This window comes from Crinia signifera, unplaced genomic scaffold (assembly GCF_055691185.1).
Source record: "Crinia signifera unplaced genomic scaffold, ASM5569118v1 HAP2_SCAFFOLD_210, whole genome shotgun sequence".
Taxonomy (NCBI): domain Eukaryota; kingdom Metazoa; phylum Chordata; class Amphibia; order Anura; family Myobatrachidae; genus Crinia; species Crinia signifera.
Genome location: NW_028142103.1, coordinates 59,799 through 79,917, shown reverse-complemented (window position 1 = coordinate 79,917; position 20,119 = coordinate 59,799). Strand labels below are relative to the sequence as shown.

The 20,119-nt window shown below is 47.4% G+C and overlaps 1 long non-coding RNA gene across 4 annotated transcripts in view; it reads right to left on the bottom strand.

Annotated features, from left to right (window-relative positions):
- The window catches only part of LOC146053815 (uncharacterized), a 40,386-nt gene extending 25,004 nt beyond the window's left edge, over positions 1 to 15,382 (bottom strand). The window contains exons 1-4 of one of the 4 annotated variants that reach the window (XR_014467831.1): positions 15,266 to 15,382; positions 11,689 to 11,824; positions 9,089 to 9,228; positions 667 to 795 (exon numbers count right to left, since the gene is read on the bottom strand). This is a non-coding gene — a long non-coding RNA (uncharacterized LOC146053815). The other 3 variants (XR_014467829.1, XR_014467830.1, XR_014467828.1) reach the window with 3 other exon arrangements.
- Between the last annotated feature and the right edge of the window lie 4,737 nt (positions 15,383 to 20,119).

Genomic DNA, 20,119 nt, shown 5'->3' with positions numbered 1-20,119 from the left:
CACTTTAGGCACTGCTGCGCACTAATGTATAGTGATAATAGTTATTAATGTAAACACTGCTGGAGCAGACCAGCAATGTATATGAGACCACTGCCACTGGCCATCAATGTATATTTTTATGGCGTTAATGTATACACTGCTGGCGCAGGTCAACAATGTATATGTTACCACCGCCACTGCCCCCCAATGTATATTTTGTTGTGGCGGTAATGTATACATTGCTGGGGAAGGTGAATGGATTTCTCCCTACGTGCACGGTGGCAAATTAAATGGTAGTTGTGCACATGGGCGGGATTTTGCCCAGTCGGAGCAGAGTCAGGTAGCGTTTACCTGTTTGCTGGGCTCCGAATATACACAGCATAGCGATCAGTTCTGAATCAGGCCCCTAGAACAGAAATGCACTGAATAAAATGGCCCCTGCTCCCACCCTTGGAATACAAACCCTGTCCATTATGTAAATAGCCTTTTATATGAAAGATTTTCAGCAAAGTCTTTCACCTCCTGAAAATCTCTTGCTCTTTGGGGAAAATAGCTCAGTGTGTACGCACTACTTTGGTGACAAATATATCTTTCAGAGATTTTGGCAAAGTCTTTTGAAATGAAAATCTTCAAGTGTGTATGGGCCTTAACACTTGGCTCAAACAAAACGTCTACACAAGTACCTACCTCGGGAGGTTTGGAGCAGATGCCGACGTCACCACAGCAGATGGGGAGGAAGGTGTTGAGGGCTGCGGAGATTCTGGGGCTCTTGGAACCCTTCCCATTCGGTACCAGATGCCCATACTGTTCAGCTCCCTATCCAGGAGACATACACAAACACATGAGTATATAACTATATTAGTAAGGCTGACTAATGTGGTAGCTCAACATCCTAACAAAAGAAAAATGGGATATTTATGCCCTGAGGTAACGTACTCATGGGCCTAATATGTTCCTCTGTAATGCAACCAAGCACATAATGGACACATTAAATACAGGGATTGATCTGTATTGGATATACATCTTGATTACCAATGGCATTTCACCATAAAGGAAAGAGTCAAATCACTGAATGTTTTATGAACATCGCTTGGCTATGTCTGGTATATCAGCCACAGAAAGATTATGAATAAACATTGTTCTATAATAATGATGCACGTTCCCCATTTCCAGCTACCCAATGTGTACCCAGCATAATATCACAAGTGTTCCTTCTAAGCTTCTGTTACAGGGTGCTGCACCCTGCCCGTTTTTAAAACCTCAAAATGCTCCCTGCCCTTTTTGTGTGTGGCACTCTGCGCCCTTGCGCTGCCCCCCACCTCGTTGACGTGCCGCTGAGAACTTTCGGTGTGTGCCATCATGTGTAATGGGTATTACGGTGTGTGGTATAATGTGTAATGGCCATTGTGGTGCATGGTATAATGTGTAATGGGTATTACATTGTGTGGTATAATGTATAAGAGGCATTACAGTATATGCCATAATGTGTAAGAGGCATTATGGTGTGTGGTGTAATGTGTAAGAGTCATTACAGTGTGTGCCATAATGTGTGATGTCATTAGGTCATAATATGTAATGGACATAGCTCAGTATGACAATGTGTAATGGGTATTAGGGTGTGTGGTATAATGTATAAGAGGTATTACAGTGTATGCCATAATGTGTAGCTGTCATTATGACAGAAAATGGAATGGACATAGCACAGCATGACAATGTGTAATGGGTATTACGGTGTGGTATAATGTGTAATGGGCATTATGGTGTGTGGTATAATGTGTAATGGGTATTTTGTTGTGTGATATAACGTGTAGTTGTCATTATTACAGAATATGTAATGGACATAGATCAGTATGACAATGTGTAATGGGTGTGTGGCATAATGTGTAATGGGCATTATGGTATTTTGTTTTAATGTGTAATGGGTATTACGGTGTGTGGTATAATGTGTAATGGGCATTATGGTGTGTGGTATAATGTGTAATGGGCATTATGGTGTGTGCGGTATAATGTGTAATGGGTATTACGGTGTGTGGTATAATGTGTTTTCATTGCGACAGAATATGTAATGGCCATAGCAGAATATGACAATGTGTAATGGGCATCATTCTTATAATTTTTGCTGTTTCTGATGTAAATTTCTAGTATAAAATGTGCTCTTTCGATTGAAAAAGTGCTCTGCCTGATGGTCAGCGCCCTGCCCTAAAAAAATCAGAGTGTGAACACTAGTGGGGTATTGCCAGCAGCCACTTTACGGGATATGGTCGTATTGTCGACACCACTTAGGTCGACAGTCATTAGGTCGACACCGTTGGGTCGACAGGTGGCAGGTGGGGTATGGCCAGCAGTCACAGTAACATATACACAGAGGGGTATAGCCAGCAGTTACAGCATCGTATACACAGTAGGGTTAAAGCCAGCAGTCACAGTAACGTATACACAGAGGGGTATGGCCAGCAGTTACAGTATCGCATACACAGTGGGGTTAAAGCCAGCAGTCACAGTAATGTATACACAATGGGGTTACGAGCAGCAGTCACAGTAATGTATACACAGTGGGGTATGGCCAGCAGTCACAGTGGAGTATGGCCAGTAGTCACAGTATGCACAGGAGTCCAGTAGAAAAAAAAAAAACAATTACAGCAGAGTGCGCAGCGGAGCATGCAAAGCGCAGGCTTCCATCCAATATAATGGCGCAGAGCCGCAGTCGCACCGAATTCTGTGGGATGCAATTCTCTGGAGAACCCAAGGCCGGGAAGATGGCACTGAGCCTCGTTGGGGGATGTGAGTGTGGCGGAAACGCCCATTGTTCGGAGCATCTCTTTTATTTGATATGTTTGTTTGGCCCCATCACACACAATGGTGGCCCCCACCGTAATGCCTATCACACATGATGGCCCACACTGTAATGTCCATCACACATGGTGGCCCACACTGTAATGTCCATCACACATGGTGGCCCCCACCGTAATGCCCATCACACATGATGGCCCACACTGTAATGTCCATCACACATGGTGGCCCCCACTGTAATGCCCATCACACATGATGGCCCACACTGTAATGCCCATCACACATGATGGCCCACACTGTAATGCCCATCACACATGATGGCCCCCACTGTAATGCCCATCACATATGATGGCCCACACTGTAATATCCATCACACATGATGGCCCACACTGTAATGCCCATCACACATGATGGCCCCCACCGTAATGCCTATCGCACATGATGGCCCACACTGTAATGCCCATCACACATGATGGTTGTCCACACCGTAATGCCTATCGCACATGATGTCCCACACTGTAATGCCTATCACACATGATAGCCCACACTGTAATGCCCATCACACATGATGACCCACACTGTAATGCCCATCGCACATGATGGCCCCCACTGTAATGCCCATCGCACATGATGACCCACACTGTAATGCCTATCACACATGATGGCACCCACTGTAATGCCCATCGCACATGATGACCCACACTGTAATGCCCATTGCACATGATAGTGGCCCACACTGTAATGCCCATCGCACATGATGACGGTCCACACTGTAATGCCCATCACACACGATGACCCACACTGTAATGCCCATCACACACGATGACCCACACTGTAATGCCCATCACACACGATGATCCACACTGTAATGCCCATCACACATGATGACCCACACTGTAATACCCATCACACACCTTAACAGCGACTACATATGATGGCACATAAGAGCCTCTTACCTACATGCTCATTGCCAGGGGTTTCTTACTCAATGCCAAAGGTTTTATGCTTAGTTGCCAAGAAGGTTTCATGCTCGTTGCCCAGGAGGTATTATATCCTTGTTACCCAGAATGGGAAAAGCAACCCCAGCAAGCCCTCCTGTCTGTGGAGGGAGGGCTTAGCCGGCAGGAAGAGCTGACAGCCACTGCTAGCAGAGAGCAGCTTAGCGTTGTGGCGGGGGGGGGGGGATTTGTCACTTTAAAGAGCTGCCATGCCGCTCACTTCTCAGGACTTCAGCAGTGGTAACAGCATGGGGGACGGTGGCGGGCTACATCTGTAACAACAGACACACAGCTTTCAGCAGAGAGCTCATCAGCGTTTCAGTGCATGCAGGATGTAATGCCTATCACACATGATGGCACCCACTGTAATGCCCATCGCACATGATGACCCACACTGTAATGCCCATCGCACATGATAGTGGCCCACACTGTAATGCCCATCGCACATGATGACGGTCCACACTGTAATGCCCATCACACACGATGACCCACACTGTAATGCCCATCACACACGATGACCCACACTGTAATGCCCATCACACACGATGACCCACACTGTAATGCCCATCACACATGATGACCCACACTGTAATACCCATCACACACCTTAACAGCGACTACATATGATGGCACATAAGAGCTTCTTACCTACATGCTCATTGCCAGGGGTTTCTTACTCAATGCCAAAGGTTTTATGCTTAGTTGCCAAGAAGGTTTCATGCTCGTTGCCCAGGAGGTATTATATCCTTGTTACCCAGAATGGGAAAAGCAACCCCAGCAAGCCCTCCTGTCTGTGGAGGGAGGGCTTAGCCGGCAGGAAGAGCTGACAGCCACTGCTAGCAGAGAGCAGCTTAGCGTTGTGGCGGGGGGGGGGGGATTTGTCACTTTAAAGAGCTGCCATGCCGCTCACTTCTCAGGACTTCAGCAGTGGTAACAGCATGGGGGACGGTGGCGGGCTACATCTGTAACAACAGACACACAGCTTTCAGCAGAGAGCTCATCAGCGTTTCAGTGCATGCAGGGGGGGCGGATGAGAAAGTTTGCAACGGGGTGTCAGCGCACCAGGGCGGCAGCGGAAGGGCGCAAAGTCCCAGACACAAAAAGGGCAGGAACACTAATTTCTGTGTCCTACGGATGACAGAAGGAGGGTGATATGGTCAGATGTATCTGCCTTCACCGTGGTTCGCAACAAGAGGACTAGCGCAGATTTTGACCCAACTTGAATAACTCTGCAGCTCTTAAGGCCCCCATCTGCTAGGGTGGTGAATCGCCTGTGGTACCCCGCCAACTCACCCGGCAGCTGCTACGTTCAGTTCACAAATATTTCTACCCATGCATGTTGCCCCTTCTTTATATAAACACCTCTTTCTACACTTTTATGAAAACTCTTCACTACTGTATACTCTCTCTAGGTCTGTGGGTCCCAACCTCGGTCCTCAGGACCCCCCAACAGTCTGCGTTTTCCAGGTCACCCGGCAGGTGCACTCATTATTCACTGACACATTTTAAAAGATCACAGGTGGAGCAAAGTATTTCACCTGTGATCCTGCATGGAGGCCTGGAAAATGTACACTGTTGGGGAGTCCTGATGACCGAGGTTGAGAACCACTGCTCTTGGGTGTTGGGATTTAAAAAAAGTTTGGGAACCACTGTCCTACGCCATACTAGAAAGATGTACCGAAAAAGTTACTTGCAGCCAATCAAGCAGGTCTGAATCACCCTCTACATTTAGTTTTCTGTACTGTTGCTGGAAGTCTGCATACTTTTATTCAGGCAATGTATGGTTCTATCTATATGATGCTTTGAAATAAAAATCATTCTTTCAAAAAAAAAAACCTTTCAAAAATTCTATAGACTTAATGTTCTATAGAAATATCTCACAAGAAGCATTTAGGCATAGACACGCCCATAGGTTTATTTATTTATTAACAGTTTCTTATATAGCACACACATATTTCACAGCGCTTTACAGAGAATACTTGAACATTCACATCAGTCCCTGCCCCAGTGCTGTGAGGCAGTAATGCTAACCATTACACCATCCGTACTGCTCCATGTGGAGTTAGACACGCCCTTTGGGCACTGTGTGACACGCCCCTTACAAAGGCGCTTGGCGCATCCTACTGTAATTTTCCTGATTGTAGTTTTCAATTGGAGGGAAGTATGTTGTAACCACAAAGAAAAGTGATCTACATCAGATTCATAGACTTGTTTATAGCACCCCTTTTATACCAAAAACGCCAGGTCGCATCCGGGTTTTTGATCCCTGCTTCAAGCCGGGTGTGACCCTGCGTTTGCACCCTTTTACACCACTGTCGCATCCCCCCTGCCGCTTGGAGATTATGTCATCTCCGATCGCCGCCGCCAGGACCCGGAATGCTGCGCTGGGGGCAAGCCCAGCACTAAGGTAATCTGCTGGGCTGCCCCCAGCCCCCGTCCACCCCTTGTCCGGGAGGTGAATGGATGCCGCTCACAGGCATCCATTCACCTCCTCTGCTACTGCTGTCTGCAGGGTATAGCAGACAGCAGTGCAGGCTGCCTGTGACCCCCCCCCCCCCCCCAACCTGCGGACACTGCACCGCGCCCCCCCCCCCCCCCCCCGGGGTGGCCCTTTCGGACCGCACCCGACTCGGCTAAAATGATGCGGAGGGGTTACAATGCCTTTTGTTATATTTATTGTGGCACAAACACTCTGGGAAACTGTATATAGGAAAGTAGTGTATGGCGGCGGATGCTGGGAGTAGTAGTATAAGAACTGATAGTGTTAGCAATATGGTCGTATCGTTCATTAGACCCCACCTACTGTATGTGACTGCCAAAACTGGCTTACGCTCTAGAGCAGGCATGTACAACCTGCGGCCTTCTAGCTCCTGTGAAACTACACATCCCAGCATGCCTTGCCATAGTTTTAGCACTCGCTAATAGCAAAACTATGGCAAGGCATGATGGGACTTGTAGTTTCGCAAACAGCCGGAGGGCCGCAGGTTGGACATGACTGCCCTAGAACAGTGGTTCCCAACCCTGGTCCTCAAGTACCCCCAACAGTGCACATTTTCCAGGTCTCCACACAGAATCACAAGTGATATAATTAGCTCCACCTGTGGATCTTTTAAAATGTGTCTGAATAATGAGTGCACCTGCTGGGTGACCTGGAAAACGTGCACTGTTGGGGGTACTTGAGGACCACGGTTGGGAACCACTGCCCTAGAATGTCATGTGCATGATCTAGGGATCCATCGTCTTGGACAGAGATAAAAGAAGAAGATTAAGAAGCATTTAGAGCAGTTTCTGTTGTTTTACAGCTGCGCTAGCATAATGCCGGGAGATGATTGCTTGGTTCTTTGTCAATATCCTCTCTGGGAGAAGCAACCGCAGGCCGCTTTCAGGGGGTGTGGCGGAACAGACTCAACATTAGACCCCGCCCCCAGCCAACTTATACTGTAATTTGGCTTCTAATTGTGGTTTTACCTAACATTTACTGACTACCGGTACTCTGACAAGGGAGCGAGCGCAAAGAAGCCCCGTGCAGGTTCGGTGGCTCATCGGGCATTTAGCAGTCGGGATTCCAATGTCGGTATAGTGACTGTCGGGGGGCATCCGGCTCTTGTTATCATCTTTGTGCTTAATTCAATCTTATCCTCATGTATGTAACCCGAGAATGGGAGGTTTATCAGCTGCATCATTATTTCTCTTTCCTCCACTAGGTGACACTGGAGAGTTACAGTGGGGAATAGAAGGGCGACCACAGGGAGCTTGGGCACTTTAGAATAAATTAACAGTGACTAACTCCTCCCCTTCTACTTCCTCTCCTAGGCAGTCTTAGCATGTGCCCTGCGGGAGCTGGGCGCATTGTTAGCTCACTCTTGGGCTTTTCTAATTTTTTCTTTATTTTTCCGGATTTTTAAGATCTACACAGGCAGATAGTCCCTGTCCCTATCTGCCTGCGACGAGGGCGCTGTTGAGGGACCGGTTGCAGCTGCTTACAGCTTGCCTCCGGAACCTGGCTGACAGAACCACCGTTCCGGGGTCCCCGGCGCCGCTGCATGCAGCGCGCCTCGCGGACCGCAAGCCTCGGCGCGTACAGCAGCTACAGGGGTAAGTATGCCCCCGGGTCCCTGTTAGCAGGGAACCAGGTGGGATTGCTCTAAAAGCGCGTCTCAGTACTTTGAGAGTACAGCGCGGCTCAGTTCTGTGAGAGTACAGCGCGGTCAGACAGGCAGGTAGCACCCTGCCCTACCTGCCTGCAAGGGGACCACAGTAACAGAGAATCCGGTCGCCGCTGCATGCAGCGTGCCTCGCGGACTTCCTTCAGCCACAAGCATGGCAGGGATACGTATACCCTGGCTCCCCACTAGCGGGGTAGCCAGGTAGATGCATTGGCGGTTTATCCAGCTGCAACTATAGCATAATAATAGAGTACAGTATTTTATTTTCTTTGTATACTCTATTATTATGCTATAGTTGCAGCTGGATACCAGCATTAAGATCTCCAAGGGATCCATTTGCACACTTTTGTACAGTTTGTCAGTAAGACCGCTATCCGGAGTGAAAACTTACATTCACTATCCATTTACCTAAGGGTATGTACATTCTCAGTATTGAAAAAGTAACTACTTAATTGTGTATATACTAAATTAGTAATATGGCCTTTCTCCACCACCTAGAAAGTTACCCCTGAGGAAGTCATTTTTTTTGACGAAACGCCTTGGGAGTTTTTTCCTGATTATATCGATTCGACCAACTGACTGCATACAAGCAAAAATGTTTTTACTTTGTTTTTAAATTAATTGTATTAAATACTGTTGTACAGTGACCAATCGATATATTTTCTTGATCCTTCTGGTGGTGGATCTCCATAAAATAGTGGCGCGTCTTCTATCTTTTTTCTTCTATTCCCCACTTCCCCTGCTAACAGGGGGGACTGACAGAGTGCTGCCCAATCTACTTTATCTAGCGCATTGAAAGGGTACCCCACTCTTTGTTCTATATATATATATATATATATATATATATCTCCGGAAGGGCCGTCACTCTGGACTGAAGTGAGCTAAGATGTGTAGCTTGCCCCGGTGCCAGCTTTCAGAGGGCAGCCACAATGAACTGCCACAGAATACTATGACGAAATGAATGGGCACTCGAGGACTCACAAATGCTGGTGAAATCAAAAGGCCGTGTTTATTCCATAAGTGGTTTTACAGGCGTCAACGTTTCGGGGGCCGGACCCCCGTCGTCAGGACAAAATGCAGACAGGGTGAAGTACAGAATAAAGTGCAAGTGCATGGGTATTTATAAGACATGTTAACAAATAGGCGCTAACTTACCCCCTCCCTGTAGCCGTCCCCCACGAGCATCCACAGGCCGGTTTCCGGAGTACTGCGCACAGCAGTGACGTCACCACGTTCGGCGGCGTCCAGCTGACCGCGCGTCATCACGGTCGTCATCCCGCGGTGACGTGGGTGGGCTGGGAAAGAGATTGCAGCTCACATTAGCATGAATACAAGTATCGTGCTACAGAAGTCATAAAGCAACAAAGGCATCCATACATACACAAAACTTCAGAGGATGCAAGTGAATAAAAAATGCAAAAAAACAAGTGGACATGACCATATTATGACTACATAGTGACATCTAGTGGCTAAAAATGAGAAGACATATATAATAAAAAACGAACATTTAAAAAGGGTATACGTATAAAAAGATAACTGCGTGCGGCCCCGAATTGGAGCCGTACTGGGCAAAAGTCAAAGTGCATATGCTGGGTGAGGTGCAAACCCTATGGCGTGAGTGGTTTAAATGCAGGGAGAAATACTGAGTCCCTGCTGGGTATCTATAATAAGCAAAAACAGCCCTGTGTGGGGTGATGCAGCCAGCATCACTGTATGCGCATAGCACCAGAAGCCAGAAATTGCAACAACAGAATGCCAGCATCTTGTATATTATATGTTATCCTGGTGTGTCACCTGGACACCGATAAGGCTGGGGGACTGGTGTCACACAGTGGGATGACAAGTACCTTTAACAAGGGGGAGAGAAAAGGAAGAAGGAAGACATGATTGTGTGTTAGTGGACCAAAATGGTTACAAAAAATTATGTAGGCCAAGTGTGTCATTAAGGCCTTTAGGGTGTAGTGTGTCCATTTTGTAAATCCACTTGGACTCAAGCTGCAGAAGCTGTTTGGAACGGTTGCCACCCCGTATGTGTACCGGCACGTGGTCTATGATCTTATATTTGATCATTGCCATGTTATGTTTGGCCTTGGCGAAATGCCTGGTCACTGGTTGCTCCCCTGAGCCAGAATGAAGGGCTGCCCGTATGGCACAATCGGTCTTGCCGATGTAATGTATTCCACATGGACAATAAATGATGTAGATAACAAATTTAGTCGTGCACGTGAGGGGCCATCTGATTTAAAAAATTTTTACCCGTATAGAGATGTGCAACTTCGGTGCAAGCTGTCACGAAGCTGCATGTTGTGCAGCCTAGGCACCGGTAACAGCCCATTCTGGTGGGTCTGATTTGTCTAGAAGGGGTGTCAAAATTTGTAATCTCGGTCTTGACCAATAGGTCCTTCAAGTTTGGGCCGCGCTTGTAGCTCGGCATCAGCTTGGTGTCTTTGAACACCGGTAGCTCGGGATCCGAACGCACAATTTCCCACCAGTTTTTTACTCTGCTGGTGGTTTCTCGGCTGGCAGAGCTAAAGTCATTAACCCATGGAATACATGGCTTTATGACTTTAGGTGTTGCACCTGTGATAAGAGTGATGCGCTCACACGCCAGAGCCCTGGCCTTGGCTTTAAGTAGGCCCTGTCTGGGGTAGCCTCTGTCCTCGAACTTCTGCTGCATGATGTCCAGTTGGTGATGGGTTTCAGAGTCGGTATCAGTGATCCTGCATACTTTCAAAAACTGAGTATGGGAGACTCTCCACCGTGTTGCGTGGGTGCGAGCTGTTGTGTCTAAGTATAGTATTGCGATCTGTCGGTTTGACATACAAAGAAGTGTGTGTAAATCCCAAAAATACAAATGTGTAAAAAATAGGCGTATTTCTGCCTACGAATCCATTTTGGTACATTTCCCCCGATGTATACATAGTATATATATATACACGCTATACTGCTGTTCTGTTCTCAAAGACAACATGAAGCATATATATCACTTGTGGAGCCGATATTTATGGTACAACACGCCCCTGTAATTCTCACATTCATAGAGATCCCACAGCACATCTCCCCCATGTGTTAGAGCCTGACATCTCCGATTTACAAACATGATCATTAGCGATCAGTTTGACCATGTTATTATTGTATACAGAGATCCATATGTAACACACCCGTCCGGATCCCTGTGTTAACACCATACAATTGTCACGCTAGATGCGGTGACATCTTCTTCACATCACTTCTTAAACATTGCTCGGGCAGTAGTCCCGTGGCATCTGAAATTTACACTTCAAACTTGCACCATTTTTTAACATTGTTTTACTGTTTTAATGTAGGTTATTTATGTGCCATTTATGTGTTGTTATAGGCAGAAGCCAAACCCGGATCCTGGAGCGGAGGTTGTCATACAGAAGTGGGCGATACGGTGGGGTCACCATAGCAACCCATCTACAACAGAGGGGAGCGTGATGATGCAGTGAGGCTCCGCCCACTGACATCCGCCCGCACCGGAAGCCGCACTGGACGCAACCGGGACGCTCCACGTACGGGAATGGTGAGTTTGCACATGCTGTATGTATTTAAATGTTTGCTGTGTCACCCGCACGCGTTGTACACCTTGACAAAGGGGTATCCAGTCCCCGAAACGTCGGTCACCTCCAATAAACACATTGTTAAGCCCACGGAGTGCCGCTGCCTGCTTGGATAATTCCTTAGATAGATAGATACCAGAAAGAACCCCCACTGGGGGAATAAACAGCACTCACCAGTCTGTAGTTCAATGGAGGTACAACCAGGAGGTAATCCAAAGTTTATTTTCTGCAAGAGAGATCTTCTGACGTTTCGGTCCCCGCTGGTACCTTTATCAAGGCAGCCACTGTGTCAAATAGTCACAACTTAAATCTGTGTCGGAAGGGGGATATATAGCCTTTGAGTATAAAGAAATATAAAAATATATGATACAGCCAGTACAGGATATGGCGGGTGAGCCAGTGACAGGGACTATAGAGAGGTAGGGCAGGGGGATCAGAGGCGGTCCTGCAGCGATGCATAACCCACAACAGAGAGAGCCGGCACCGGGAAGGGTGATCCCTGGAGAGGACAAGGGCCTGTGCAGTGCTGTGAGCTGCTAACCTGTAAGGAGCGGAGGCTGCGCAGCTGTGAGACCAGGAATGGCGCCAGGAGAGCCAGGCTCCTCCAAGTCCCCTACTGCTGCCACCTGCCAGAGGGAAGGGAACCGCGCTGCCCCCACTAGCTGCCAACCACAGAAGGAGCCCCAAACCCGGAGAGAACAGAATGATGTGTGCTGCCGAGGTGTCCTACATAGTGCCTGCCTGTGGAGGAGCCGAGAGGGTGAAGACTAGAACCTCAAGGAAGAAGGTGCTGAGGGGGTAAATTACCTGGGAGCACACCCAGCCGGAGGATTCTCCTGAAGTTGCTCCGAAGAAGATAGAGGACGCAGCAAGTGGAGACCAAGGTGCGCAGGCACCGCGGAGGACACTCGCTCTCGAGGAACCAGGACTGGAGGACATGCAAAGGACCCCTAGCTGGAGACCTGTAGAAGCCCCCTCAGTGGTGCGGAGCTGCCCCTAGAGATGCCTGCCCGAAAGTAAGTTAAGAACACGATGTAACATCAAGGACAGGAGCTGCTCAGAGGACAGGTGACAGCCCAGCGGAGGAGAGGATAGAGGAGGATCCCCAGCCTGATAGGAGCCGGGGGTGGAAGCAGAGGCCGACCCATAACAGCACAACAGGCGGAGCAGAGGACGACCCAGCACCTCCTGCTGCAGGAGCCGAGGACACGGGACACAAGGCAGACGTCAGGCTCATGGCAGATGCTGTGCGGCTGTGGTACAGGTATATGTGCGCTGTTGTGTGTTTATGCTGGGCGTTATGGGTAATAGAGGAGGTTTCTTTTTTAGGATGTCGGTATGTGGTAGACTCGCTAGTTATAGGATGTGTAGTATGCTAGGGTTTGTGGTTATAGTGGATGTATTTGTGTATGCAGGGCACCATTTGCGGATGTACTAAAAGGATGATCACAAAAAGGGATGATCGGGATGATTGCCTGCAGTTCCTATTCGCACCACTAGATGTCACAATTTTTTTTACTTCAACTGAGAATTTGTATGTTGGACACTGGTTGTGTATCCTGGACAGTCGGTAGAATAGGTAATCAGCGCTCAGTATCATTCTGTGGAGTTTTCGTAGCTTCTTAAAAGAAGCTGTAAGCGCTGCACAGGGAGGCCAGGCAGCGTCTCCCCTGTGCACAGTGAGCTGACAGGACGCGCTTCTGTCAGCTCCTGCTGTGCTAGCAGTGTGAGGATTCACTAATGAGAATCCTCACACTGTGCCTACCTAGCTAGTGTAAAAGTTAATAAAATAATAAAAACCCTAACTAACTCTACTCCTTCGGCTGCTCCGGCAGCCCTTTAGAATAGCACCCACTCCAGTGGGCACCTAACACGAACTGAGGAGTCTGGGATGCAGTAGGGGAGGAGCCTACCCTCCAAAAGCTTTAGGATAGGTGCCTGGCTCCTGCGGACCCTCCTACATCCCAATGTGAAGCTGTGTCACCAGGACCATTGAAAGAGAAAAGTATGTGCTGCACATACTTTTTGTACTTGCTTTTCATCGCATTGTATGCACAACGCATGTACAAGGATGAATGCGATGCGTGCTATTTAAGCTCAAAATGCACGCCCGCATCGAGACGTGTATGGGCACCTTAAGTCAGAGAGAACCTGAGAATTCTGACTGGGAAGTGCAATTAACAGGTCAGATGTGGACTGCTGCTTTGAAGTTGGATATCTCCATTTCCCCAGGGCCGATTTTAAAAATTCTGGTATCCCTGGAAAAAGGGGATCCTTAGCTATCAGAGTATGGCCCTTATACACCTGGGGCCCCAGAGCAAGTGCCCATTAAGCCCATACGAAAAGACCGCCCTGGTCCCGGTTCGCTGACGTCATCCGGGGGCGATTATGCTGTGTACACACGGGGGCGATAGGGGCTGAAATAGCTGGGAATATGGTTGCTGAGCGACCATATTGCCAGTGATTGGAGTGTGCACCAGCGATAAATCGCCGGGTGCGCGCTCCCGTTTTCACAAAACGGGACACTGGGCAATATGATTGCTGATATGATTGCTAGCAATATATTGCCAGCGATCATATTGCCCCGTGTGTACGCACCTTTATTCCTAACAATTTTGCTGCACCCGTCATCTTGAAACGTGCACATGTCCCTTTGTTGATGAATTTACAAGACTGCCTAATTAGAGCAATAATTGATATTTGCGTGGAGATTAATAACAGTATTACAGACACACATGCTATGACCGATAACACACACGTAACAGACTTATTTTAATTTTTTTTCTAATGCACTTTATTTCACATTTATCACTTTTCACTTATGTTTTTAATATTTCGCTGTCCTTAATAAATGATTCAATAAACATCATGTTTTAGCCAATTCTCTGTTTCTTGGGTCACTTTATTAATGTACCTATAACATTAATCAGAACATTAATATATGCTAACCTAGATTGCCCCTTGTAGGAATACTTTATCTTTCTTTGCTTCCAAGTCTAATACATATTCCTGGGTGCGCCTCCCCCATTACCAATTGATACTTAATATAGTAATGCAGGGGTGAGATAGCTATACCAATTACAGGCCGTTCGGATTGATAGCCTCTATCTATTAACCTGTATCAGCGATATCAGATGGTCGACAGTCATCAGGTCGACATACTGCAAAGTCGACATGGGTCTAGGTCGACAGGTCATTAGGTCAACATGGTCTAGGTCGACTGGGTTTTTCACTGGATTTTTGGGGGGTTTTTTGAGCCGACATGTGCCGACAGGCGGAATTTCATGCCCTACCATCCACTAGGGCAGGCGTTCCCAACCACGGTCCTCAAGGCACACCAACAGTGCAGGTTTTAGTGATATCCAGGCTTCAGCACAGATGGATTAATCCAAATCACAGGTACTAATTAAGACACCTGTGCTCAAGCCTGGATATCATTAAAACCTGTACTGTTGGTGTGCCTTGAGGACCGTGGTTGGGAACGCCTGCACTAGGGTGTGGTGGGAGAATAACATAGAGTGCCAAGCACAGCCAGACATGCGAGGGGATGCGGTGCACTTAATCCTGTGTCCATGTTGACTGTGTCGGCATTCGGGTAAAAAAAAAAGTACAAAACCCTATGTTGAGCTAGACCATTTTGACCTAATGCTTTTTTGGACCAAATGACCTGTTGACCTTGACCCATGTCGACCTTGCAGTATGTTGACCTAATGACTGTCGACAATCTTTAGGTCGACCATATGATCCTTACCTGTTTCAGCAAGGGGTGTGAGGCCAATTTCTCTCTTTCTCTCCAGGGAATGGAGAAATATCTGTGTTTAGAGCCAGACTAGAATCACGTCTGCCCGCAGACAATAGATCGGGTATCATTTTTTTATTTTTTTTTATGTATGTTTGACAAAGGCCATACACTTCACTGGAGGCGAAGATCCGCAGACGAAGGCCAGAGCATACAGCTAATTGCTGCCGATCCTACTATTAAAAAAGAAAAAGGAATGTATTGTATACACAGAACATCGAACATGCCTTCCAACTTTTACCAATAGATCAGTGGGACCTGCATGCAGCTGGCCCTGGAAAGGGGCGGGGCTATGTGCAACGGGGGCGGGACCGGGCATCGAGGCCCCGGGTTTTCCATCCTCTTTGCCAGCGTACCCAGCCCCGTCTCTCCTTGCTGCGCACGGCACCTATCCAGCAATCACCGGCTGCTCCACAAAGCAGAGCAGCCATGATCACCTCCCCTCAAGGGACATCAGGGCAGGCTCCAAATAGCGGGACCATACCACTGTAATCAGGACAGTTGGGAGGAATGCTATAAATACATTATCATGTAGCGCCTATTATTCCTGTTGTCCGACTCTACCTGTATGACTACATGTGAAGGAAAACACAGAGGCTGCTTCTTTTGCCCAACGTTTGGGAATTTATGATATTTTAGTTTTCGGAACTTGTCTCCTGTCCTACATAACAGTTTATAGACGCTGTGACCAGGGGTGAGGGTCATTAAGTCGACAGTAATTAGATCTTTTGGTCGGCAGTGAAAAGGTCTACATATGAAAAAGATCGACCTGGTTTAAATTGACGCTGAAAACGGTCAACACAATCCAAAAGGCTGCATGAAAAAGGTCAACACAGGAATAGGTCGACATGAGTTATTAAAGAAAATTGTGTATGTGGAAATCTGCTGACACGGGCACTGTATAAGTGTACAGCGACACGGACACACAGCTCCAATTTCTATTCACTTTTTTCTTAATGCACTTTTTTAATTTTAACCTATTTTGCTGTTTTGTGCCAATGAATAAACTGTATATTTAGAACAATTGGTCTGTACACAGACTCCGTCCTGCCCCCACTTAAAGTTATTCCTCCTGGTTATATATGGTGGCTAATTATTAATATTATGTAGTTTGAGCAGAAAATATTGTGGTATCAGTGGATGAGTCAAAAACTCAGGCTGCTCCCGGATCCGAAGGCGCTACACCCCACGCCCCTGAAACAGCAGACACTGGAGGAGGATTCGAACCCGTGGTGGCTCATCACTGCTGCTCCCCCTACATGAGCACTCTGCCGGCTTTTCTGATGGAGGCAGTCACTGACTGGGACGCCATGCCCCTGCGTAGAAGAAGCGGCTGGTAAGTGCACATGTGCAGAACACCCCCTGAGCATTGAGCAACCTGTGGGTGAGGACTGGAGCTTAGTCTGTATGTTGGTCATGTATGTGACTCCCACAGGGCTGCTGCATGGTGCTCCTGGGGATATCTATGTGTATGGGCATACCAGTGTATCCTCAGCAGCGCTACTCTATGGCTCAGGTTGTAATATCTCAGCCCCAGTGCTGTCTGCATTATTATACACTGTAAATTATCTATCTGCTTTCCCAAAGTGTGACACAGGTGTATATAGACCAGATTATAATCTATGGGAAGCCTCTGTGTGTATACCATATGTTCTCTCTCTGCTGCAGTAGCTATGCGCGCTTTGCTATGTTCTATGATAATAAACACATGTGAGTGTAATGGTAAATATGTGCCCGGCATGCCAATGTGGTGAGATACAGGTGAGCCAAACCGTACAGGCTAGCAAACTGCACGTAGCCATTAGTGCAGATGTAGGATAACTGGGCATACTGTATATAGGCTGGGATCACTGCTGCGTTCAGGTGACACCAAGTACATGTCACCCGCCGGGATTGCTTGCTGGATGGTTATACAGGGATTATTGTCACATTAGTTATACTGTCTAAAGTGTATACTGTATTATCTACCATCCTAATGGGGCATACACACAGGGGGCGGGATGTACTAAAGGGAAAATGTGATAAAACGGGGGTTTTACCGCATTTTCCTTTGTACCATTACCCGTCCGCCTTATCTCCGCCTGGCAGGGTATCTCCACCTCTGGGTGGCGATACCCTATAGATGCCTATGGGCTTCTATCGCCGCCCGCCGTCCTTGCGACCCATCCTCCATCGATCTACTCCTCCCTCAGCAGGTGTCACAGCCGGGAGGACATCCGGCTGTAGGGAGGAGGAGGAGAGGCAGGGGGACACTGACAGCCGCCAGGATGTGACGGAGACCCCCGCACACCACATTACAGGTATCGCGGGGGTCTCCGTCACCGCTACCCGATGCTAGCCGCATATGTTAGTACATATGCGGTAGCATCGCGGCGGCTGGCGATTTACATTAATACATCCCGCCCAGGGGGATATGAGGCTTATTTCTAAGTGATCTGACTAGATCGCTTAGAAATGAAAAAAGGATCACTCCACGTGTATACCCTCTGGTGATGACGATTGCGCGGTCCCGCGCGTCGCTGTTGCTTTACTAGATTTACACTGCATCCAGTTATAAATCTAGTCATCGCCAATGTTCTCACACCAGAGAACACTGGCCCTGACAGATTGTTCAGTACACAATGCTGAGCCATCTGTGCTTAACTGCAAATTTAGCACAGAGGCTCACTTGCACTGTGTGTGCACAGCTTTAGGGATGGACGTCTTTGCAATTGATGACAATAGTGCAACTGCCCATTGATTGTGGCACACTATGCAATGGATGACCATCAATGTTTTTACCTATTGATGGTGATCCATTTTCTTTGACTGATTGGATTGTGGGCCAATCAAAACATGTAGGCGGTGCTTCATGAGTGTTGGGGCAGAGCTATGCTGGTGGTAAGGGTTGCTGGTCTTACTGTACTGCATATTAAAATAATAATAATAAAATATATATATAATTTATGTAAGGTGCTAAACAACATATAATGGTGATTCAATTGTTTTGTGCACCCGTAGCTCTTGCCTAATGTAGTGGGAGCTAATGAATTGTTCGCAGCACTTGCCCTGGTCTTGTTGGCTGCATTTTTGCGCCCTAAATAAACTAGATGCAGCTTATTGCCCTACTCTGCGCGAAGGGTGCGAGGAGAAATCCAGGTGACGTGCAGCCTGGGAGTCGGGTCACCAAACAATTGACTTTGATTTTAAAGCTCGTTTGTCACTGAGCGCCCTTTAGCTGTTTTGAAACTACACATCCCAGCATGCCTTGCCATAGTTTTAGTATTCCCTAATAGCAGAACCGTGGCAAGGCATGATGGGACTTGCAGTTTCGCAACAGCTGGCGGGCCATAGTTTGGACATGATTGGTGTATTGGGTTCGTTAGCTGTTCACTAGCCTTTTGCACAAACCACTTTGGCACATATGGAGATGTAATCTCTTTATTAGTCTTTTTATTAGTCTTGCACTCTACTATTACATATAATGCATGCCTTGACACCGTTTCACCGTTCGTGACACCCAAAATGTCGTTAAAATATTTGTTCCAACCAGATTGTTGCTCGGAAAATGTCCAAACTTTTTTTATTTCTTTACATTTTTGAAATACACAAAAAAGGGATTTTTGTAAGAACTTACCGTTCGAATCCCTTTCTCTGATATGGTCCTGGTGACACAGCTCAACACTGGGATGTAGGAGGGTCCGAAGGAGCCAGGCACCTATCCTAAATCTTTTAGAGGGTAGGCTCCTCCCCTACTGCATCCCGGACTCTTCAGTTCAATCTTTCAAAGCCACTGGAATACATTAACTCAGTACAAACGCCTGCACATATTATATGCACATTTTTTAACAATAACTGTTACTTTAACCAATTAAACATGAACATCATGAACACTGGCATACTTACTGAGCGTAAGGGAGGGATCGCTGTGTCACCAGGACCATATCAGAGAAAGGGATTCGAACGGTAAGTTCTTACAAAAATCCCTTTTTCTCTTTCAATGGTCCTGGTGACACAGCTCAACACTGGGACGTTCCAGAGCCGGTCCTTTGTGTGGGTACGCTCAGGTCTGCAGCTCTCATCACTGCTCGCCCGAATGATGCGTCCTCCGACGCGAACTCATGGAACCTATAGAATTTGGCAAAGGTATGAACAGATGACCAAGTGGCAGCCCTGCAAACCTGCTCAGCTGTTGCCCCATGTCGAACCGCCCAAGAGGTGGCAACTGACCTGGTGGTATGCGCATTTATCCTTGCCGGAACAGGCCTTCCAACTTTAGTGTATGCAAAAGCTATCACAGAGCGCAACCACCTAGCAATGGTCTGCTTAGATGCCGGCCAACCAATCTTGTGTATGTCATACAACACTAACAAGGTGTCAGTCTTTCTGACACTCTTAACTCTGTCCACATAAATGCGTAATGCACGCACAACATCCAAATTCCTCAATTTGTCCCTTTTTCTAGAACCCTCTGGGGGTTGAACACAGGTAGAACTATCTCCTGGTTTAGATGGAAAGCAGAGACTACTTTTGGTAAAAACTGAGGTACCGTCCGAAGAACTGCCCTATCCTCATGAAATATCAAGAAAGGAGACTTGCATGACAATGCTCCTACTGTAACTCTGACACCCTCTTCGCTGATGCCACTGCCAACAAGAATACCAGCTTCCATGTGAGAAACTTAAGGTCCGCCGACCTTAATGGTTCAAAAGGTGCCTTCTGAGGCGAGAGAGAGAGAGAGAGGGTGAGGCGAGAGAGAGAGAGAGAGAGAGGCTTAGCCGGCAGGAAGAGCTGACAGCCACTGCTAGCAGAGAGCAGCTTAGCGTT